The following is a 26969-nucleotide window of genomic DNA, read 5'->3' as shown; positions in this document are numbered from 1 at the left end:
CCTTTTACCTTTCGTGGGGAAAATCACCGAAAAACATTCTAATAAACATCTTTCCACCTATTTGGAACAATCAGGCTGCCTCGATCCATCCCAGTCAGGCTTTAGGCCAAAATTCAGCACGGAAACGGCCTTGCTGTCGATAACAGACGATCTCCGGCTGTACCAGGATAAAGGTTATTCTGTAATCCTGGTACTGCTAGATTTATCGGCAGCGTTCGATACCATTTCTCATAACATCCTTATCGAACGCCTGTCTGAGAGTGGAATCGGTGGTACTGCACTGGAATGGATCAGAAGCTTTCTCTCCAACCGCACCCAATCTGTCACCATGGGTGACTTTAGGTCGGAGGAGGTCAACATCACCAAGGGGGTTCCACAGGGCTCATGTTTGAGCCCGACTTTGTTTAACACCTATGTGGCCCCCTTGGCAGCTGTAACCAGAGCTTATGGATTCCACCCAGTATAATATGCTGATGATACACAGCTGCTCTTCCCTTTCAAACATCTTACACCGGAGATAATACAATCTTTCTCCGATAGAATGAAGGCAGTTGCAAGGTGGATGTCCTCCAATTTCCTTCAATGCAACGTTGGAAAAACTGAGGTGATGCTTTTCGGCGATGTAAAGGTCCAATGGTCTCCTGACTGGTGGCCTCCCGATCTAGGCCCGGTTCCTGAGCCCAAAACAGTGATCAAGAATCTAGGAGTCAGATTGGAACCAGAGTTGACTATGAAACATCACGTCACCATTACTGTAGGAACATGCTTTCACGTAATAGGTCTCCTTCGGAGGATCTTTCCTTTCCTCCCTGATACTTATAGGAGAACCCTGGTTCAGGCTCTGATTATCAGCCGTCTTGATTACTGCAATGGTCTCCTGGCAGGAGCTAATGAAGAGGTTCTTAACCGCCTACAGGTGGTACAAAATACAGCAGCGAGGTTGGTGCTTAATGCACCTCCGAGGTCTCCCTCCAGACCTTTATTGCATAAACTACACTGGTTGCCCATTCGGCAACGAGTAAAGTTTAAAACCTGCTGTATTATTCACAAAGGCCTTAATGAATTGGGACCAGAGTATCTAGCTACAAAATTTGCTCCATACGCTCCTACTCGCACCCTTAGGTCTGGCGAACAACTTATGCTAAAAATTCCCAGAATTACCAAATCCAGGCAAGGAGGTAGGGCGTTGTCTGTGGTAGGCCCCAGTTTATGGAACTCCCTCCCGCTTTCCTTAAAACAGTGCAGGAATCACCTTCAGTTCAGAAAATGCCTGAAAACTTTTCTGTTCAGCTCATGCTAAACAATTATCTGCTGGTTCATATGAGGCCTCGAATATAAATCATCCCCCATGTGGCTTCTTTTAAGTCTCTTATCCCAGGTGTCAAAAGCGCGGAGATACTCCTTCGGGAGTCTATTCATAGCGCTATATAAGCACGCAAATAAATAAATAAATAAACTGACTGACTCACTCACTGACTGACTGACTCACTAACTGACTGACTCACTCACTCACTGACTCACTCACTGACTAACTAACTGACTCACTCACTGATTGACTCACTCACTCACTCACTGACTCATTAACTGACTGACTCACTCACTGACTGACTGACTTACTCACTGACTCACTCACTGACTCACTGACTGACTGACTCACTCACTCATTGACTCACTCACTCACTAACTGACTCACTCACTGACTCACTCACTGACTGACTCACTCACTGACTCACTCACTGACTCACTCACTCACTCACTGACTCACTCACTCACTGACTCACTCACTCACTCACTGACTCACTCACTCACTCACTGACTCACTCACTAACTGACTCTCCCACACTGACTCTCCCACACCGACTCTCCCACACTGACTCTCCCACACCGACTCTCCCACACCGACTCTCCCACACCGACTCTCCCACACCGACTCTCCCACACCGACTCTCCCACACCGACTCTCCCACACCGACTCTCCCACACCGACTCTCACTCACACTGACTCTCACTCACTCTGACTCTCACACTCACTCTGACTCTCACACTCACTCACTGACTCTCACACTCACTCACTCACTGACTCTCACACTCACTCACTGACTCTCACACTCACTGACTCTCACACTCACTCACTGACACTCACTAACTGACTCACGCACTAACTGACTGACTCACTAACTGACTCACTCACTCACTAACTAACTCACTGACTGACTGACTCACTAACTGACTAACTGACTCACTCACTCACTAACTGACTCACTCACTCACTGACTGACTGACTGACTCACTCACTGATTGACTGACTCACTGTCACTAACAGACTCTCAATGACCGATTCGGCCACAATCTCTCACTAACTGACTCTCACACTCACTCACTAACTGACTCTCACACTCACTCACTCACTGACGCTCACACTCACTCACTGACTCGCACACTCACTCACTCACTGACTCTCACACTCACTCACTGACTCTCACACTCACTCACTGACTCACTCACTAACTAACTGACTCACTAACTGACTCACTCACTCACTGACTCACTAACTGACTAACTGACTGACTGACTAACTGACTCACTAACTCACTGAATGCCTCACTAACTGACTAACTGACTCACTCACTCACTGACTAATTGACTCACTCACTCACTGACTCACTCACTCACTGACTGACTGACTCACTCACTGACTGACTGACTGACTCACTAACTAACTGACTCACTCACTCACTGACTCACTGACTAACTAACTGACTCACTCACTGATTGACTCACTCACTCACTAACTGACTGACTGACTCACTCACTGACTGACTGACTCACTCACTGACTCTCACACTCACTCACTCTCACACTCACTCACTCACTGACACTCACTCACTCTCACACTGACACTCACTGACTCACTGATTGACTCACTCACTGACTGACTGACTCACTCACTCACTCACTAACTGACTGAATAACTGACTCACTCACTCACTGAATGACTCACTAACTGACTCACTCACTAACTAACTGACTCACTCACTCACTGACTAATTGACTCACTCACTGATTGACTCACTCACTCACTCACTCACTGACTGACTCACTCACTCACTGACTGACTCACTAACTGACTGACTCACTCACTGACTGACTCACGGAATGACTGACTCACTCACTAACTGACTCCCTCACTCACTGACTCACTCACTGACTCACTCACTAACTGACTCACTCACTCACTAACTGACTCACTCACTGACTAACTAACTGACTCACTCACTGATTGACTCACTCACTCACTGACTGACTCACTGACTCACTCACTGACTCTCACACTCACTCACTGACTCACTCACTAACTAACTGACTGACTAACTGACTCACTCACTCACTGAATGACTCACTAACTGACTAACTGACTCACTCACTAACTAACTGACTCACTCACTCACTGACTCACTCACTCACTCACTCACTGACTCACTCACTCACTCACTAACTGACTCACTCACTGACTCACTCACTAACTCACTCACTGACTGACTCACTCACTGACTCACTCACTGACTCACTGACTCACTCACTGACTCACTCACTCACTGACTCACTCACTAACTGACTCTCCCACACTGACTCTCCCACACTGACTCTCCCACACTGACTCTCCCACACTGACTCTCCCACACTGACTCTCCCACACTGACTCTCCCACACTGACTCTCCCACACTGACTCTCCCACACTGACTCTCCCACACTGACTCTCCCACACTGACTCTCCCACACTGACTCTCCCACACCGACTCTCCCACACCGACTCTCCCACACCGACTCTCCCACACCGACTCTCCCACACCGACTCTCCCACACCGACTCTCCCACACCGACTCTCACTCACACTGACTCTCACTCACTCTGACTCTCACACTCACTCACTGACTCTCACACTCACTCACTCACTGACTCTCACACTCACTCACTGACTCTCACACTCACTGACTCTCACACTCACTCACTGACACTCACTAACTGACTCACGCACTAACTGACTGACTCACTAACTGACTCACTCACTCACTAACTAACTCACTGACTGACTGACTCACTAACTGACTAACTGGCTCACTCACTCACTAACTGACTCACTCACTCACTGACTGACTAACTGACTCACTCACTGATTGACTGACTCACTGTCACTAACAGACTCTCAATGACCGATTCGGACACAATCTCTCACTAACTGACTCTCACACTCACTCACTAACTGACTCTCACACTCACTCACTCACTGACTCTCACACTCACTCACTGACTCGCACACTCACTCACTCACTGACTCTCACACTCACTCACCGACTCTCACACTCACTCACTGACTCTCACACTCACTCACTCACTGACTCACTCACTAACTAACTGACTCACTAACTGACTCACTCACTGACTGACTCACTAACTGACTAACTGACTGACTGACTAACTGACTCACTAACTCACTGAATGCCTCACTAACTGACTAACTGACTCACTCACTCACTGACTAATTGACTCACTCACTGATTGACTCACTCACTCACTGACTGACTCACTCACTCACTCACTGACTGACTGACTCACTAACTAACTGACTCACTCACTCCCTGACTCACTGACTAACTGACTCACTCACTGATTGACTCACTCACTCACTGACTCACTAACTGACTGACTGACTCACTCACTGACTGACTGACTCACTCACTGACTCTCACACTCACTCACTGACTCTCACACTCACTCACTGACTCTCACACTCACTCACTGACTCACTCACTAACTAACTGACTCACTAACTGACTCACTCACTCACTGACTCACTAACTGACTAACTGACTGACTGACTAACTGACTCACTAACTCACTGAATGCCTCACTAACTGACTAACTGACTCACTCACTCACTGACTAATTGACTCACTCACTCACTGACTCACTCACTCACTGACTGACTGACTCACTCACTGACTGACTGACTGACTCACTAACTAACTGACTCACTCACTCACTGACTCACTGACTAACTAACTGACTCACTCACTGATTGACTCACTCACTCACTCACTAACTGACTGACTGACTCACTCACTGACTGACTGACTCACTCACTGACTCTCACACTCACTCACTCTCACACTCACTCACTCACTGACACTCACTCACTCTCACACTCACTCACTCACTGACACTCACTGACTCACTGATTGACTCACTCACTGACTGACTGACTCACTCACTCACTCACTAACTGACTGAATAACTGACTCACTCACTCACTGAATGACTCACTAACTGACTCACTCACTAACTAACTGACTCACTCACTCACTGACTAATTGACTCACTCACTGATTGACTCACTCACTCACTCACTCACTGACTGACTCACTCACTCACTGACTGACTCACTAACTGACTGACTCACTCACTGACTGACTCACGGAATGACTGACTCACTCACTAACTGACTCCCTCACTCACTGACTCACTCACTGACTCACTCACTAACTGACTCACTCACTCACTAACTGACTCACTCACTGACTAACTAACTGACTCACTCACTGATTGACTCACTCACTCACTGACTGACTCACTGACTCACTCACTGACTCTCACACTCACTCACTGACTCACTCACTAACTAACTGACTGACTAACTGACTCACTCACTCACTGAATGACTCACTAACTGACTAACTGACTCACTCACTAACTAACTGACTCACTCACTCACTGACTCACTCACTCACTCACTGACTCACTCACTCACTCACTAACTGACTCACTCACTGACTCACTCACTAACTCACTCACTGACTGACTCACTCACTGACTCACTCACTGACTCACTCACTCACTCACTGACTCACTCACTCACTGACTCACTCACTAACTGACTCTCCCACACTGACTCTCCCACACTGACTCTCCCACACTGACTCTCCCACACTGACTCTCCCACACTGACTCTCCCACACTGACTCTCCCACACTGACTCTCCCACACTGACTCTCCCACACTGACTCTCCCACACTGACTCTCCCACACTGACTCTCCCACACCGACTCTCCCACACCGACTCTCCCACACCGACTCTCCCACACCGACTCTCCCACACCGACTCTCCCACACCGACTCTCCCACACCGACTCTCCCACACCGACTCTCCCACACCGACTCTCCCACACCGACTCTCCCACACCGACTCTCACTCACACTGACTCTCACTCACTCTGACTCTCACACTCACTCACTGACTCTCACACTCACTCACTCACTGACTCTCACACTCACTCACTGACTCTCACACTCACTGACTCTCACACTCACTCACTGACACTCACTAACTGACTCACGCACTAACTGACTGACTCACTAACTGACTCACTCACTCACTAACTAACTCACTGACTGACTGACTCACTAACTGACTAACTGGCTCACTCACTCACTAACTGACTCACTCACTCACTGACTGACTAACTGGCTCACTCACTGATTGACTGACTCACTGTCACTAACAGACTCTCAATGACCGATTCGGACACAATCTCTCACTAACTGACTCTCACACTCACTCACTAACTGACTCTCACACTCACTCACTCACTGACTCTCACACTCACTCACTGACTCGCACACTCACTCACTCACTGACTCTCACACTCACTCACCGACTCTCACACTCACTCACTGACTCTCACACTCACTCACTCACTGACTCACTCACTAACTAACTCACTAACTGACTCACTCACTGACTGACTCACTAACTGACTAACTGACTGACTGACTAACTGACTCACTAACTCACTGAATGCCTCACTAACTGACTAACTGACTCACTCACTCACTGACTAATTGACTCACTCACTGATTGACTCACTCACTCACTGACTGACTCACTCACTCACTCACTGACTGACTGACTCACTAACTAACTGACTCACTCACTCACTGACTCACTGACTAACTGACTCACTCACTGATTGACTCACTCACTCACTGACTCACTAACTGACTGACTGACTCACTCACTGACTGACTGACTCACTCACTGACTCTCACACTCACTCACTGACTCTCACACTCACTCACTCACTGACACTCACTGACTCACTGATTGACTCACTCACTGACTGACTGACTCACTCACCCACTAACTGACTGAATAACTGACTCACTCACTCACTGAATGACTCACTAACTGACTCACTCACTAACTAACTGACTCACTCACTCACTGACTAATTGACTCACTCACTGATTGACTCACTCACTCACTCACTGACTGACTCACTCCCTCACTGACTGACTCACTAACTGACTGACTCACTCACTGACTCACTCACTGACTCACGGAATAACTGACTCACTCACTAACTGACTCTCTCACTCACTGACTCACTCACTGACTGACTCACTAACTGACTCACTCACTAACTGACTCACTCACTGACTAACTAACTGACTCACTCACTGATTGACTCACTCACTCACTGACTCACTCACTCACTGACTCACTAACTGACTGACTCACTCACTGACTGACTGACTCACTCACTGACTCTCACACTCACTCACTGACTCTCACACTCACTCACTCACTCACTGACACTCACTGACTCACTGATTGACTCACTCACTCACTGACTGACTCACTCACTAACTAACTGACTGACTGACTGACTAACTGACTCACTCACTGAATGACTCACTAACTGATTAACTGACTCACTCACTAACTAACTGACTCACTCACTCACTGACTAATTGACTCACTCACTGATTGACTCACTCACTGACTGACTCACTGATTGACTCACTCACTGTCACTAACAGACTCTCAATGACCGATTCGGCCACAATCTCTCACTAACTGACTCTCACACTCACTGACTCACTGACTCTCACACTCACTCACTCACTGACTCTCACACTCACTCACTAACTAACTGACTCACTAAATGACTAACTGACTGACTGAATAACTGACTCACTAACTCACTGAATGACTCACTCACTGACTAATTGACTCATTCACTGATTGACTCACTCACTCACTGACTAATTGACTCATTCACTGATTGACTCACTCACTCACTGACTGACTCACTCACTCACTGACTGACTGACTCACTAACTAAATGACTCACTCACTCACTGACTGACTGACTCACTAACTAAATGACTCACTCACTCACTGACTAACTAACTGACTCACTCACTGATTGACTCACTCACTCACTCACTAACTGACTGACTGACTCACTCACTGACTCACTCACTCACCGACTCTCACACTCACTCACTGACTCACTGATTGACTCACTCACTGACTCACTCACTCACTCACTAACTGACTGACTAACTGACTCACTCACTGACTAATTGACTCACTCACTGATTGACTCACTCACTCACTGACTGACTCACTGACTGACTCACTCACTCACTCACTCACTCACTCACTCACTGACTGACTCACGGAATGACTGACTCACTCACTAAGTGACTCACTCACTAACTGACTCACTCACTCACTGACTCACTAACTGACTCACTCACTGACTCACTCACTGACTCACTCACTCACTGACTCACTCACTAACTGACTCTCCCACACTGACTCTCCCACACTGACTCTCCCACACTGACTCTCCCACACCGACTCTCCCACACCGACTCTCCCACACCGACTCTCCCACACCGACTCTCCCACACCGACTCTCACTCACACTGACTCTCTCACTCACACTGACTCTCACTCACACTGACTCTCACACTCACTCACTCACTGACTCTCACACTCACTCACTCACTGACTCTCACACTCACTCACTGACTCTCACACTCACTGACTCTCACACTCACTCACTGACTCTCACACTCACTCACTGACACTCACTAACTGACTCACGCACTAACTGACTGACTGACTAACTGACTCACTCACTCACTAACTGACTCACTGACTGACTGACTCACTAACTGACTCACTCACTCACTCACTAACTGACTCACTCACTGACTAACTGACTCACTCACTGGTTGACTCACTCACTGTCACTAACAGACTCTCAATGACCGATTTGGCCACAATCTCTAACTACCTGACTCTCACACTCACTCACTGACTCTCACACTCACTCACTCACTGACTCTCACACTCACTCACTCACTCACTGACTCTCACACTCACTCACTGACTCTCACACTCACTCACTCACTAACTAACTGACTCACTAACTGACTCACTCACTCACTGACTCACTCACTAACTCACTGACTGACTCACTCACTGACTGACTCACTCACTGACTGACTCACTCACTGACTTTTACACTCACTCACTGGCTGACTCACTCACTCACTGACTGACTCACTCACTGACTGACTCACTCACTGACTGACTCACTCACTGACTTTTACACTCACTCACTGACTCTCACACTCACTCACTCACTCACTGACACTCACTGATTGACTCACTCACTCACTAACTAACTGACTGACTGACTGACTCACTCACTCACTGAATGACTCACTAACTGACTAACTGACTCACTCACTAACTAACTGACTCACTCACTGACTAACTGACTCACTCACTGACTAACTGACTCACTCACTGACTGACTCACTCACTGACTGACTCACTCACTCACTGACTCACTCACTGACTCACTGACTGACTCACTCACTAACTGACTCACTCACTAACTGACTCACTCCCTCACTGACTCACTCACTCACTGACTCACTCACTGACTAACTAACTGACTCACTCACTGATTGACTCACTCACTCACTGACTCACTAACTGACTGACTCACTCACTCACTGACTGACTCACTCACTGACTCTCACACTCACTCACTGACACTCACTGACTCACTGATTGACTCACTCACTGACTGACTGACTCACTAACTAACTGACTGACTGACTAACTGACTCACTCACTCACTGAATGACTCACTAACTGACTAACCGACTCACTCACTAACTAACTGACTCACTCACTCACTGACTAATTGACTCACCCAATATAGCCCAATATAGACCACTATTGTAGGTTACCCACAAATCCCACTAAGGAATTGCCGATTCCGATCAAACAAATTACAGATGAGGACCTCCATCAGGGATTCCTCAGTAAGCATGAATATCAATTCCTCAACACAAAATCACCACATACACCAGTGATCTATACCTTACCCAAGGTTCACAAGAATATGGACAAGCTCCCAGGCCATCCAATTGTTTCCGGCTGAGGCTCAATTTTGGAGCCACTGGGACAATGTCAACTACTTCTTCAAAGACTTTGTCCCACACACAGAATGCTATATTCGTGATAGCATGTCCATGATTAACTTGATAGAGAAACAACCTTTTGACCCCCGCTGTGAGATTGTATACACTGGACGTTGAGTCCCTGTACACAAATATTCCCAGAGGGATTCCCTACAAGTCATGGAACACTTCTTTATCCTGAGACCCAGACCGCACACAGTCACCACTAACTTCATTCTCCAACTCTTAGAGGTTGGTTTAACCAGGAATTTCTTTCTCTTTGGAGACCAATTCTATCAAGAAGTGAAAGGTACATCGATGGGGTCTATTTTTGCCCCTAATCTAGCTATTTTATACATGGACTCGCATGAGGTTAACTACATTCTATCTGACACAAATCCCTTCTACACATGTATTAGTAAATTGACTATACATAGATGACATCTTTATGATCTGGCAGGGCGATGTCATCATGTTGGAATCATTCCTCCATTGGCTCAACAATAATTGTGGAGGCCTAAAGTTTACGTTAACTCAGGACAAAACCTCCATCGCTTTCAATGACCTCACAATCAAACATGTTGAAGGCACCCTGATAACCGGGCTGTGAGAAGTTGGCCTGATATATGATGTCTCCAATTCTGGGGGCACCTTGTATCAGTCCAAACAATCCCTTATGGTGATGGTTGTAAGTCAACCTTATAGACAAGCTATCCTAAGGGTAGCATGGACTAAGCAGCCTTAAAGGCTTAACTCAAGAGGGCATGTGAAGCCAGCTGTTTTACCATATGCAATCCTGTAATATTAAATGAAAGGACACCACACAAGTTATATATTATAAAAATATATGTATTTATTCTCAGAATAATCCTCAGTACTCTTTATGAGTAAAGACGCACAAGCGTTTAAACAAAAGCACAGTAAAACATATGAAAGTTGCACAATTATGGATGAGGCCCGGTGGCCACTCAAACCATATATTTAAAAAGTGGTATAAGTACCCCTTTACGAACAGTGGTCAGGCCTAGGGCCTGGGGAATCGCTGGGACTACTCGGGGCTAGCAGTGATGAAGTCGGGAGAAGCCTGCGGGACTCGGGTGCAGCGCTAAAAGCACACGCATGCACCAATGCAAAGTCAATGGTGCGTAAAAGTTATAAAGTTACTGTTTTAGGAGTCTTCCGACTGGACTAGGATTACCAAACTTTAGACTTAGACACTAGAGGTGTGTACCAGTACAGGAGCACCGGCGTTCGTAAGTTACCTCACCCACAGGAAGCGGGTGCATAGGTGCCAAAGTGTGTCGGGTTTCGTCACGCAGTTCGATGGTGCCTGGAGATGAAGATGCTGCAGGCGTCCAGGAGGGAAGTGTCCGGTGTGATCCAAGGGTGGATCGAAGATGTAGAGTACCTGAAAGCAGAGGGGACAGAGTCTGGGTCACTCAGCAGTGACCAAGGTGGAACCAGGAAGGAACCAGGCAATGTTGGGCGTAATCAGGTGGTTGTCAAGAAGCTTGTCTCCGCTGCCACGTGGACTCTGGGGCACCAAGGATGTCCTTGAGTGGATCACGAGCTGTCCCACGAAGGCTCTCGCTGTCGGCGGTGTCGGCTTCCGGACTGGAGCTAACAAACTTTGGCAAAGGCAACCCACGCAGAATTCGAAGATCGCTTCCTACTCAGACCAGCAAGGTGTGAGCGGGTGGTCCTTTTCAGGGGAGCGAGGGCCAGTCTGGAGCAACCAGACTAGCAGAGCAAATTCAAAGGTTCGTCAGTACTGGGTTTCTTTCAAAGAAAAGGAGGACCCCACACAGACTTGTAGGGGACTGGGGGGGAAGAATGTTTAAAAGAAAGAAGTCCCAATTGAATGGACAGTAAAGGATATGTCAGATTTCAATATTTACTCCTAGGGGTATATTGTTTAAGACAGCATGCCATCAATTGGGCGGGAAAGGCAACGGTACAATATGATGTGTTCAAATTATAACAGTATAACAATAGGGGCAATTATAGATTTTCATAAATTACTGACGAAATTCCTGACTATAATGATAATCATCACAATACATGTTTGGTAAAACTCTGTTCGGATTTATTAATACAGTAAATTAATTCATTATTCAAAATCACAACATTAAAAACATCATATTATACATTTTGATAAAAATTACAGAATAAAAACACAAAGAATCAAAAAGAGTCGACGCGGCGTTTCGGTTTTCTGTTAGTACACCTTCTTCAGGACTGATTCTTGTTCCAGATGGGGGTCATATCTCTACTGGAGAGTGCTGATTAAAAAGAGTTTCTATAGGCTTTTAGATGATTGACCCGTCACAGGATGCTGTACTCAATTAGCAAAGTGTGATGTCTCTCCCTGGTTGAGGAGTTATGTCAACGTTCCTCTTTGTTGTCATCTGCCTCTATTATTCACCATCAATAGATGTCTCTGTGATTAAGATGTATTCTTGCTGGATTTGTCTGCCAGGAGGAGCCTCCGTTTTTGTAACTGCTGCTGTCGTTAATTTTCCATTCGAGCTAGGTAAAGGAATTTTTTACTGGAGTCTCGATCCGCTTTCAATTCGGTCCGCTTTTAATTCGGTCCGTTATTGGTGGAAAACCAATTGACAAACTAGGGCTGGCCTCATCGATTTGTCGTTACCCTCTATCTGTAAATCGGCCTCCCTGCTCCTATATCCTGGCAGTCCGTTCTCTTATCCTTCAGTCGGTATATGTCTAAATGAACTGGGGCCACTAGCCAATGGGCAAGCGACCGTACCAACGTGTCGAGAAGGAAAATGCAGAAGGGCCCCACGCAGCACTCGGTGAGTGTGGCGGGGTGAGCTTTGATGCAAAAGCTGCTCGGGCTGGGGCTTCTCAAACCCCAATGCACAGCTTCAAGGGAGCCTCGGGAGCTGCGCGGTCAGCGCTTTGTAGATTTTCCAAGATGGCCGGCCCCATGCTTCAGGTCGCCTCCACGGGTCTCAGCTCTGCAGGGACTGTGGATCAGGCTGTTAGAAGGCAGGCACATTGGGTCTTGTTGATCTCTGTCACTCGAGTTCCGGCAGGAACTGCAACAAAGCAAACGTCGAGGTGCTGGATGGTGCCTTTTTGCACAGGGTGGTCACTCCTTGACCACAAGGGAGATTCTTCAGTCTTCTACGTCGAGTAGGATGTCGAAGGGTCCAGAGTTTCGTTTCATAAGTTTCAGTCAGGATAATCTGATGTGCATTGGCACTGCTCCCACCTTTATTCCAAACTGGGCGGCTGGATTACCTGCTAGGTCCCTCCTATGGGTGGGACCCAGGAAGGGGGTGGTTACACCCCTTTCCCTATGTCCAGGGTTGCACTGGGACTGGGGCTGGTGTGCCCCAGAACCGGTTTGACCGGATTATGCAAGGGGAAGCCTTGTGCTCCCCAGGCAGTGTCTAGTTTCTTTCAACCCTCCCTGCTACAATCCACTATCTCCTGTCTGGGGTGGTGTAACACCTCCCTGTGACAGGAAACCCTTTGTCCAGGCCTCCCCTGCCAGAGTTTAGGTCAGCAGCAGGAGGTCAGACTCGTGTCTGTGGCAGCAGCATCCATTTTGTGATGCTGGGGCTCTGGTTAGGATTAACCGCGTTTTAGTAAAGTAACATGTCTTCCCCCTCTAGAAGGGTGGAATGCTACCCCAGTCGCCAGGACTGGCGAGGGGGTAGTATTCCAAAACGTATGACACCAAACACGACATGTTTTGATAAAGCCAAACCAAAGTTAGCAAGTAACCGCAATGGATTACAATGCACTTAAGAGTATATGGTATGGCAATATCCCGGAACAGCTAAGGGAGTTGGTCCCGACAGCTGCAGACAAACTCAGCACATGCTAGAGCACAATCTCACATAAAACCAAGCACTCACTCTGCCTCCAGGATTGTTAAGGCCTGCCATAGGAGTGACTGATAGGTATATATGTGTCCAGATATAGGTTTAGATATAGGTATACTATATCTAAGCAAGGGGTGATTACACCACCTTGTCCCAGCTGAGTGATCAGCCAGTTGGGTCGATTTAAGTACCAGCCAGGGGTGGCAAAAGATATGCTGCAGCCCCTGGTAGGCCTTGGATGCACCGATGCCCTGGGCATCTATAGTGCACTGTATAGGGGCTGACAAGGTGTCCAGTTCCAATTGGGTTATGTACCTATAGTACATGTATGTGAATTTAGAGAGAGAACAGCAGGCTGTGGGTCTGATTAGCAGGCCCACAGCCACATTAAGTCAAAAACCAGTGAAGCAAAAAGCAAAAATTTGGGGTGACCATAGGATAGCAGACCCTACTCTCCTACATGGGCTATTCCGAAAATCCACATAGCGTAACACCTTACTCAGCTACGATAGCACCCATTCTCGGGCACTCCCTTCCATTCTCACAATTCTTAAGAATCAGAAGGAACTGTTCACTCAAGACTGACTACTTCCATGAGGTTAAGACTGTGTATCAAAATTACTAGTAGAGGATACCCACGTAGACTTGTCCGCAACAGAATGAAAAGGGCATGGTATTGCCCGCGTGAGGCCATACTAGAGCCTAAAACAAAAACCAAAACAGAGCACCTAGTATGTGTAACTACCTTTTCACCAGTCTTCAATGCAATACGCAAGGTTAACATAAAAAATTGGCCTGTTCTAAATGCTGGTTCTCTTGACCTAGAGCGCCCTATGTTCAAGAAAAGCAAAAACATTAAAGATCACCTAGTGCGGGCAGCACTACCAAGTAACAAAAAAATGGCAAAACCACATTACATGACCATTGTTCCCTCCCACCACTACAAGGACACTACAAATGCAGCAACTGTGTGGTATGTGAGTTCACTGTTGAATGCAAAGACTTAGTGTTTAAAGATGTCACAAGTGAATTGAGAATGTTTTCAAATTGCAATACGTGCAATGTTGTGTATGCAATTCTTTGTCCCTGCAACAAAATATACGTGGGACAAACCACTCAGAAGATCCGCCTACAAATCTCCCAGCATCGTAGCAGGATCAGATGCAGAGCGCCAAATGCATCTTCGGTAGAACACTTTGAATAGAATGGACACATTGAAAATAACATTTGTTGGACAATAATCTCTGAGATAAAATTACATTCTAGAGGGGAAGACATTTCAAGGATACTAAAAAAAGAACTAAAATGGATTTTGAAAACAGATAGCCTGAATACTGGGCTTAACCGTCTTGAGGATAGGACATCATTGACATAGCATCTCCTCACAGTCCTTAACCTGTTTCTATAACTGTTTGTAATTATGTTTGTAAATAATTTCAAGAAAGTAACTTTTTGCATGTCACTTAGATTCTCCCAGCTATTGCACTAACCCTTCACACACTCCCCCTATCTCCAAGGGTTGCATCCACTAGTAATTACGGTATAGCCTGATACTCAGAAACCCCAATCCTCCTCTCTTGCTGCACTATCAGTCCAGCTTCTATTGCAACCCCAGCAAGGGACAACCAACTCATAGTCCCTCTTCTCTTCCCCTCACTCCTTGCGTGCACCAATCGACTGTGAACACTCACAGCCCCCCCCCTTAAATGTAGTCGAAGGAACCATTACAGTGCATATCCTTCATGGAAAGACAGAATACTGCTATCCAGCTACTGCCCATTACACACGTAAGCTCTACTGTCTCCTTTAACCCTACTCACGGCACTTATACTCTGTAGAGGGTTCTAAAACCTCCATTGTTCCTCCATTCCCTATGGTGATCGTGCCGGAGAGTACTCTCAGCGACTCCCTTCCGTTCAACTTAGCTTAATCAAAACACTAAGCAGTTGTAAGTTCCCCTGCTGTAATCCCCGAGTTCACCTTACAATTATGCTTGACTCTTGAATCACTAAATGGTTTTCTCTCCCCCCCCTTCTCGCCCACATAGTAGACGTAACTATACCCAATCCCTAATCGGCCACTGAGCCAATTCAAATGCCCCCTGCCCGTGGTAAGCCTTATCCGCATGTCGTGCACGCCTCACATCTTTTAACAAGAGCTCTGCACCTTCGAGTTAGATCACATCACAGTGCGACTCCTTGGTGTAATGTACGTATGATCTTTTGATCATTTTAAGCGCTGTATTTTCATGATCGTGATGACCTTAAATTGTACTGTTGTGTTAATTAATATCTTAAATAGTGCCGCGGGTGTAATCACAGGTTCACTGTTGATCTGGGAATGTTTAAACTGCTGTTCCGTGATCGTAAAAATGTACCGATGTGGTTATTGTTATCTTATCAGCGCCACGGATGTTCTCACAAGTTCATTCATGCCAGCGAGTCCTCCTCCCCCCGACCCCCCTAAAATGCACATAAGTGCCTCGATCCATGGTTTAAACTGAAGCATGCCCCTGGTTCCAAGGTCTTGATGCATCATACTGTATAAACTGAAAACAAAAGCCCATACTGGTGCGTGGCACACCAAGTCATGTGCCTTGTTCTAAATGTATGATTATTGTACCTTCATCACAGCCGTAATCAATGATTCACCACTTCCGGCCTACTTCATCTTCACATCACCCATAGTACCATCACGCGCCCTATAGAGTGACAACCCACAGTCAGCAGCTGAGCTATTATCACCGGCAACACTGCCAGAATCATTTGCCTCAAATGGCGGCGCATTAATTAACCACAGCACCATCATGCTCTCCTTTGAATGCCTCAACATAAAAGGCAGTTACAGAACCTGATCAATATGTAATTCACCATTAGCAATCCTCCTCCCCTCTCACTGTACCTTACGTACTCACACCCCTTTCCCCTCCTTGTCACTGGTCATACCTCAGGTAGCCTTAGATCCAGTATCCTGACTATGACCCACTGTATAGAACGAACTTCTCCCACCACAACACTATGGAAATCCTAACAAGTCCCTCCTTCATCTTCTCACTCACAGAAGCTTGCTTGCCCTCTTAGTATGTCAAGTGCTGCGTTCTCTTCATTGACTCCATATTTAACCCCTTGTTCCTTGTATTTTCCTTCCCCTATCTTGTTCCCCCAGGCATATGAGGCTCAAATAACTCAGGCATTAATTAATTGTCCTGATGATGATCCGCTTATCCCCTCACTGGATCGAAACGTCGTCGACACTGTAAAAACACCGTATACGGTTAAACCTTGTATATTTTTGCTGTAAAGGTGTATTTTGCCATTTGTTTGTGTGACACTATCTATTCCATGTGTGTAACCAGCCCCAGTTTTGCCTGAGCCTCCATTGTTGTTCCTGTGTCTTCCCCTTGTTGTGTATTCAATTGATTAAGTTGGGCACAGGCTTGCGTCCCACTGTTAGCATTTATGTGTATCATCTCATAAATTACCTACAAGTAAAAAACTGACCACTGTCCGGCTGGACACGTCCATACAATATAGCAACGATTGAGTCTTTATTTATTCAAGTGCTGACGCATTTCCCATTCTGGGGACCACTGTTGTTCATAATCATTAACTCCCAAGCTCCTTGGACGACTTCTTTGGGTCCCCTTGTTGTTTTAAAATATATACACTCTCCTCTAAACGTGGTATAATTAGTTTACATCTGTTTGGCATATTTGATTTTCTTATATGTCTTGTGAAAAGTGGTATACCATATAACCAGGACTTTTAGATTAAATGTTACTAGGAGGCCCATCACACTGATTGTGCCACCCACTGAAATAGCCTTTGAAACTTGTCTCAGGCCTGCCACTGCAGGGCGTGTGTGTGTAGTTTACTGCCACTTCAACTTGGCATTTAAATGTACTTACCATGCTTAAAACTCCCCTTCTAATGCACATAAGTCAACTCTAAGGTATGCAATAGGTAGGCCTAATGGCAGGGTGATGTGTAAATGAAAGGTAGGACATGCACTGGTATGTTTTGCATGTCATGGTAGAGACAAACAGCCTATTTTGCTTTTCACTACTGTGAGGTCTAATCCTCTCATACGTTAGCATTGGGGGATTCCTTAAAATACTTTAAAGCTGTAATTCCTGACCAGAGATGAGTAACGTTTTATGTTTCATATGTTTGTAACGGTAATGACTAATACTCCTTACTGTATCGTTCGATTTAGCATTACTATTTTAGAAAGGCCACTTTTACAAGTGGACATTTGTCTGTGCTTAGAACTCTGTGTGCTTTGCAGCCTTTCTTCAATAGACGTCTGGGTTGAGTGAAAGCGAAACTTTCTGCATTCCTTCTAGACATCCACTAACACAGGAAGGCTAGGTGTGGCTGAGAACCCATCTACATTCATCTGCGTGCTGATTCTAATTTCTGGGTAGGAAGGGAGGATGGGGTTCACACATTGTCAGGCATCAGGTTTGTGTTTGAGTGTTTACCAAACATCCAGCGATTAATCACTGGACCACAATGTAATCAGAATTGCCTCCAGTTTCAAACATCAAGTGAATTAATGACTGGACCATGATTTGATAGGAATTGTTTCCAGTTTCAAGATGGCTGCTGCCTGTGTGGATTTGTGAAACAACTTTATTGAAAGCTTGCAAGATTTTGAATGAATTAAGACTGTAGTGCGAGCAGTGGTCTGTGCACTTCAATTAGATCGTGTGAGGAAGAAGTCAAAGTTCCTTTAATCCTCTGTGTTTAACCGAAGAAGAGCGTTCCTTTAGTCATAGTTCGCCTCTGTATCTTATTGTGTTGAGGGAGCCTCCGTATCCTGTTTATTTAGGAAAGGTATAGTCGGGAGAGCAGAGTCACCTGTTCTGCATCAGTATACAGTGACACTTGCCAGAGACTCGTGTCTCCCATTGGACCATCTGAATTTGCTGATTCCCTGCCGAGAGCGGTCTCTCTTTTCCACATCCTCAGCAGTGGATTTCTCAATCGGGAGTGCCGTCTCGCTACGAAGCATCCGCCAACTGCCAGGTTGATCAGAAAGAACGGAGTCTCTCTGCTCAACTGTATTCAGCCTGCACAAGCCTTCATCGGGAGAGTGACATCAATTTGTCTGTTAAAAAACTGGAAACCAGGTTTTAACAGCAAGTACCACCAAAATATCCTGATGCGACAGTAAGCGTGCCTGTGACCTGTAGTTAACAGCGTTCCATCCCTTCTCATAAGGCTTCCTCTCGGGCTGTTTTCCCTATCACTTCATTTCCTACTCTTTCCTAACCTGTTTCCTTTTTGCGCGCAAAACTGTAATACAAAACCTGTCAAGAGTGATGAACATTATGTAATTTGTGAACAAACTACTTTCTGCTTTCTCGTCAATTGAATGAACTGGTACACATATTAAATGTAGAGAAGTCAAGCAGAAACAATACTTCACTCAGCATACAGGAAGTATACAACTTTTGCAGCCAGGTTAAATCCACGGAACAAGATTAAAAAAATTAACTGACTACTTACACTAAAAAGTATTATAGAAGAGAGGCATTTACTCCTAGGACCTTAGAGGGGCATAATAAAGTAATTAAAGAGAGTAGATTTATCTGTATTTAGACAGGGCTTTAACCCCTTATCTCTTTTCTGTGCATTAGGAATTTTCACTGAGTCATGGAATAACCTTTATTAGGAAGAATTATGAGTGAGAGGAAGTTCCATCAACAAGAATAGGAACTTGAAGTTGTCTCTTCTCTATCCCAATTCCCTTCCCCCCCATGTTGGTGATCCTCAGTGAGAAGTTTAAGGCTGAGGTCACCGGGAGGGTGGCATTGGGAAATCCTGTGGATGAATCAGGTACTTGACACATGTGAACTTCAATAGGTAATGTCCTGTCTAAACAGAATGGTCTGTTTACCACACATTGATAGCCTGGCACACAGGACTGGGTTGAAAGGGTCACTTGTGCACTTCAGAGTGCTGCGTTGAAGTCACCCCACATCCCAGGCACTTTTGGGCATAAGTACTGGGTCTCTAAGCCCCTAAAATCAGTCACTACTGAACCTATAACTGCAGCTCTGCCAGAAGAACTGCTGTGCTGCTTAAATGACTCAACTGGACTGCTAAACTGGACGGCCTGCTTTTTCCTGTGCTGCCCTGCTGCCTTACTCACTTTGCTGAAGGAGAACTGGAATATGCCTTCCTTTCTCTAAGTGCGCTCCAAGGGCTTGCTGACGTGCCTCCTGTTGCTTGAGACTCGGGGATATCAAAGTCTGCACCCCTTCTCTTGTGCCTCGTAAACTGGAAGTGGACCCTGATACTTGCATCAATGGACCCAATGCGAAGCCCCGGAAAGCTGTAGTGTCGTTCCAGTAGTACCCCTGCAGGACCTGCGCTTTTGGATAACATACACTGTGGGTCAGGTGGTAGACTGAGGCTGAGCACCCCCACCGTGTGTGTTATCCTTCTTTTGTATTAGCTAGCTCACATTGCCACTAGAATCGCCTTTTATCAGAGAGATTAGTTTTTGGCAACCTCAGAAAATAACAAACCCTGATTCCTCAAACTCATGGAAACAATGTACTACTTTTCACCCCGTCACTCGTGCTTGCTCATTTTGTGTCAGAGAGATACACAGAAGAAACAGTTGAGCGTGTTTACAATAACAATCTATTGCACCGTTGTTCTTCTAGTGTAAAATATATGCGCTGCTACAACTGTTAACCAGTAGCAGAGATATAGGATCAGCCGTAAAGTGAATAAAAAGGAATAGTACAGTTCTACCATTTTGCAAGTCATGAACATATACATGAATATAAAATGCATTTATAAAATAAAGCACATACTCCTACAATGCCTGTCTAGATGTAACTAAGAGTACCTAGCATGTGAGTAGGTGTGAAAGAGCTAATAAGTCTAAGACCCAAGAATCCCTCTAGGATTTAGTCGAACGTCATTACCTGAATAATGAGAGTGTGGGACCTCGTCTTGGTCTCAAGTTGGACCCCTCTCGTGGGATATTTAGACCACTGTCAGCTGGAGCGACTGCATGCAGGAGCCTCAGTATCTCTGTTCAGTGTGTCGGCCTTGAAGTCTCAGTTCCTTTCCCACTACTGATAGCAAGAGGTGCTGTATTTATACAGTCCTTGTGCGTGTGTTAGCCATTATTTAGTATGAGGATGACGTATGGGATTAAACCTTGTGCGTAGATAGGAGAGGTGAATTATACCCACTGGGTAGTGTCCTCATAAATTATTCATATGTGCTAAGGATGACGTCTTAGCAGTATTCATTGGGATAAACCCTGCCTCTGCATGGCACTAGGTGAAAGGCGTCCAGTCCCTATATGGCGTCCAGTCCCTATAAGGCGTCCAGTCCCTATAAGGCGTCCAGTCCCTATAAGGCGTCCAGTCCCTATAAGGCGTCCTGTCCCTATAAGGCGTCCTGTCCCTATAAGGCATCCTGTTAAGGCGTCCTGTCCCTACAAGGCGTCCTGTCCCTACAAGGCGTCCTGTCCCTACAAGGCGTCCTGTCCCTACAAGGCGTCCTGTCCCTACAAGGCGTCCTGTCCCTACAAGGCATCCTGTCCCTACAAGGCGTCCTGTCCCTACAAGGCGTCCTGTCCCTACAAGGCGTCCTGTCCCTATAAGGCATCCTGTCCCTATAAGGCGTCCTGTCCCTATAAGGCGTCCTGTCCCTATAAGGCGTCATGTCCCTATAAGGCGTCATGTCCATATAAGGCGATATGTCCCTAAAAGGCTCGTTCAGGTGAAATGTAGGCGAGATGATGTAGGGAAAAGGGTACGATGTTCCCTGGACCTATACTAGAGTACTGATATGAAACATAACACCCACTCCTCCTAAAACTCAACAATTTAGTTACAAATTTACAAGGTGTCCGTGCATAAAATTATCAATGAGCCATTTAAAATGTTTCTAATTTAAAAACAGTAAAAAAATTATGGGAGAAAATGTTCTCTTGAAATATGATTTTTGTTTTAAAGTTCCACAAATCACAGTCCTAAATGAGTTTGATCATACACAATGAACTACTATAAGCGTACTCAGAAGGCCAAGCTTTGTTATTAAAAGTGTCAATTTGAGGGATTTTGTTGAAATGAAAGGGGAAAAAATCTGAATTTGTTCCAAGCACACATTGAGCCAGATTTTGATTAAATGTCCTGGCTGGGAGACGCAACATTATCGCTGCAGGCTGCCACGGGGGACAAACATGGTAATACCTTGTGTAGCACGTCAAGGGTGCATAGCTGAAATTCACTACTGCCAACAGCTGGTGGAGAGGAAGCCGGTGCTGTAGTCAATATCTTGGTGCTAACGGTGGAGCTGAAGTTCAGCTCAGTTGGTAAAGGCACCTGCGGATCCTCGAGGAATGAGTTTGTCAAGATGGGAATACGCTAAGGACATAGTCGAGCATGGGAGTGCAGTGGTTCCAGCCTGGAGTCTAAGTCCGCTGGCGTCTCCATTAGAAGTGTCAGACAGATGTCCAACATGCATTCTCCATTGGAAAACAGGTACGATGCAGTCTTCAAAGACTGGTCTGAACGATAGAAACCAAGAAGCACTTCGTTCCCGGAGGCGAGGTGCACGCAGATGGTGTACCATGCGCTCACGGTAATCTCTCTCCAGGAGAGCTTTTGCCATCTCACTGGTGGTTGGTCTGTCCATTGCGTAGCAGGTAAACGACAATCAGGATTCCAGGTATTGGGAGCAGGATCAGAGGTAGACCCCCGAAAATGCTTCCATATACAGAGTGTATAGAGATAGGAACCTAGAGGATTGTCTGGAAGGTGCTCAGGAATCCTGACCCTATGGTCTTAAATAGGTGTACAATTCCACTTGTACCTGACATATTAAAGATACGACCCACCATTTCTACAAAATGTAGGGGTCAGTTTGTATGAATAAGCACCTCTATCTCAGTTGAGGTCCTTGTGAATTGAAGTTCAAAGGTATCTCGAGCAGAGGTTAAGGGTACGGTCTGCTGTAAAAGCATGGCTTTCATTCTGCTCAAAGCATCAAACTGTATAATAGAAACATTCAGTGAAGGCCATACTGGCACCTCCCTGACTGTATTTGCTGGAGGAAACAATACTTCCATACAGCAGGTAACCCTGGTTTTCACGGTGACCAGATAGGCGATGCCCGGAAGCAACCCACAGCAACCTTGATCATTCAGCATCAAGTAACTCCCATTCGAAAACAACTTGAACGCCGGTTTAACCACGGCCGCTGGAGTTCTTTTCATGTGGCAAGATGCTATTGAATCATTACATGCTCCGTGTACAACAATATCTTGGTACATGAGAGAACAATTTAAAGCGTTCTTGCAGTTTGTACCACTAAGAAACACTTCTCGATTCCCACTCCAGCATCAAAATCTATATGGTAAATCCCAGGATTTCTTAATGTATTCTTTACCCAAATTTTCATATCTGCCTGACTGCCTTTACTCACGGCAATAGTGAACTGAAAGGGCATGACGGGGAGAGTGATTTGGCCATGACGTAGCCATTCTGTTGGTGGTAAATCCGCCACTGTGAATGGTAGCCTATCCATTTTTTCAATTTGCAGCATTGTATATTTAGCTCCTCTGTGCCATTTCTATCTGTGTATCAGTCAGATTGTATTCTAAAAACAGAGACGTACTGTTTATAAAACGCCAAGGCACAAAGCCTGAATGCAAAGATTGCAGCGTCCAGCTCAATAACATAATAGAATGTAACTGAGATTGGCAGTGTTGTAATATGGCTAAATCCTGTTCCAGTATGTCAATAACAGAAAATACAATGTTACCCAATGAATATATTCTGGAGGTCAAAGTTGTTAAACCATTATCTACCACAGCCAAAGCTTTTTCTAAGTTTATACGTTATATTGCGGCTTTAGGTTGGGAAATCCTCCAGTTTTCATTATAGGCAGCATAAATGTCTGCATAATGAAACATTTTTGATGTTGTTTCATGGGTCCTTGTAAAAAGTCCCTAAGATCCATGTCATGTGAGTGTGAAGATAAGTGTTGTTTCACTTCTGCAAGTGTTGAGGTTTCTAACCAATCGAACCAAACTTCTCAACACTATAGGATGTCACTACCCCTGGATGTTCTCTCTGTACATAACATGGGTCTGGCCTATTGATTCTGAGTCCCTCAGTGATGTTCGGAAATCTTTTATGACATATGTTTGCATCCAAGGGCCAAATCACCCACTCCTTCCAATGTGGGTCGGTTCTATTGTACTTTAGTATGTAATCTACTGTTGACCCTTCTTTTGTAGTTGAATTCTGTCACCCCTGTGTTGGTGTTGGAAACCTTGGAGTGTTCAGGTCCTTTATCTTGGCTAGTCCAAGACCGGATGTATGTTGCACAGTATCATTTAAAATGATCATCTGCTGTGGAATGAGGCATGCTCTAAATAGTGCCTCTGTACCCTGGACTTGCCATTCCCTCGAACTCAAAATTGATTTTGAGTCAGTTTCGTCTTTCCATAGGTTAAAACCCTGTTCAGAAAAAAAGGAAGCAGAGTGTTTGTCAACATAATTTTCAGTGCTGATGTTGGTGCAACTTATAGTAATATAAGGCTGGATCTGTGGTGTGAAACTCTGAAAAGTATGAACATTTCTGTGCAAACGCTTGTGAAATACATTTTGGTGGTGCTGGGCAATGTTCCCACTGATAGTATTTAAAAACATTCCTAGCTGAAATGGATTTCTGCAGGAAATGATGAGCATAGGGTTGGTAACAGTACAATGTGTCATCATCTGAAGAACCCTCTATTTCTTTCATTATTAGAAAATGCAGCAGTTTTATCTAAATCAGACAACATGTTGATTGTTTCCCAATCATCAGAAAATGTACTTGAGGTAATGATATCACTTAATGACATTTTAAATACATGATTCATTTTTAAAAGTCCAGTCGGGCCGAATATGTTAAAATCAACCTTGTCCCATACTATACTATCTGGTATAGGAACGGCAGTATTATTCACTAATGACAAGTCTCTTTGCTCATGATGTGATGATGGATATGGCTTCAGTAGGACGTTTACCTTTTTGGCTTGACTTCCTCAGTGGCGTTGTGCTTTAGATGGACATTACTTTGTTTTGTCCTGGATTCAGTCAGATCCTTTAAAACAACCAAATGTAGGCGCCCTGTCCTTATTAGGCACCCTGTCCTTATTAGGGGCCCTGTCCTTATTAGGGGCCCTGTCCTTATTAGGGGCCCTGTCCTTATTAGGCGCCCTCTCCTTATTAGGCGCCCTCTCCTTATTAGGCGTCCTCTCATTATTAGGCGTCCTCTCCTTATTAGGGTACAATGTTCCCTGGACCTATATTAGAGTACCGATATGAAACATAACAAAGCCTTGCTTCACAGCTGACAGCTAGTCGAAACTGATGCTGGATAACGATAAGCCTCTAAACCAACACTGGACTACGCAAAGCCTCACTGCACAGCCTCTCGGGACGGATGCCTGATGACGAAAAGCCTCGCTGTGCAGACTGCACCCCAGGATCCAAGGTGCTGTGTTCATAAGTTAATGGCCTTTACAGCACGGCCTTAAGCATGCATGCCGTTTTCCCACAAGTGAATACATGGTTAAGGTAGTCGGCGTTCTAGATGTCTAAATGGAAGGCGAGAGGGACCGGAAGGATGGACCTGCAAAGCTGGGCTAGTGCTGGGGCCAGGGGGTAGGGAGATTTAGATTTTAACAGAGGGGGAGGGTTTTAGGGCTTGGGGGGCTGGGGCCGGGGTAGGTGTTAGGGACGGGGATGAGTTTTATGGTTCAGGGGAGGGGGTAGGGGCAGATTTCAGGGCAGAGGCAGTTTTTAGGGATCAGGGCAGGTGAAGGGTAGGTTTTAAGGTAGGGAGCTGAGTTTTAGGGGTAAGGGCACGGGGAAGGGACAGTACTCAGGGCAGGGCGGTCATTTTTAGGGATCAGTTTTCAGGTTAATTATAGGGCAGGGGCCAGAGTTTTAGGACTCGGAGCAGAGGGCGTGAAATTTCCTTTATAACCATTTACCAATCATGATGCCTTTACCACAACAATACATGATAAAGGCATGCGTGGTAAAGGAATGAGTTGTTCTGATGTATTTGTTGTTCAGACTGTGTGTTAGTGGAATGTGTGGTTTAGCCAAGCGTGCCTCTGTCATACAACCGTGTTCAGTGGGCCTAAGTGGGTCCCTGTAGCTGGCCTGTGCTCTACCATGGTCGGCCTGAGCTTGTGACTCTGTCCCGGTCCGGTGCTACCAGATAGCCCCATTGGGGCTTATTGTTTTAAGCACTAGAACCATTTTTATCTTGACTTCTACTTATTGGATTATTGTCGTTTTATTCTTGCTGTGTTCAGAATATAATCTTCACTTGATCTAAACCTGTGTGGAGTCCTATTGTGGTGTTTTCCTTGTGTGACTATGTGTGTGTGTTGCACAAATACTTTACACATTTCCTCTGGTCTGTGCCAAGCTACCAGAGGGTGAGCACATGCCGTCCCCCTAGTGTACTTACCCTAACTGTTGTGGTAGTTCCTGCCTTGCCTGGGTGTATACCTCAGCTAACCAAGAATCCCATTTCCAACATTGGTGATCAGTGGTGAAGCTAGGACTTATGTTTGTGCAATATCCTACAGGGACTCATTGTTCACTCCAATTCTGTACAAAGACCATTACAAGTCTCACATTATCCAATTTCTACCAAATTGGTCATTATTCTAATTCTAACTCCTGTCTACCTTCTGCAACTCGAGACCCTTTTTCATTGTTGCACTCACCTTGG

This window comes from Lissotriton vulgaris, chromosome 4_1 (assembly GCF_964263255.1).
Source record: "Lissotriton vulgaris chromosome 4_1, aLisVul1.2, whole genome shotgun sequence".
In the NCBI taxonomy this organism is placed as follows: Eukaryota; Metazoa; Chordata; class Amphibia; order Caudata; family Salamandridae; genus Lissotriton; species Lissotriton vulgaris.
The sequence above is the reverse complement of the archived record's forward strand: the minus strand, read 5'-3'. Positions refer to the sequence as shown.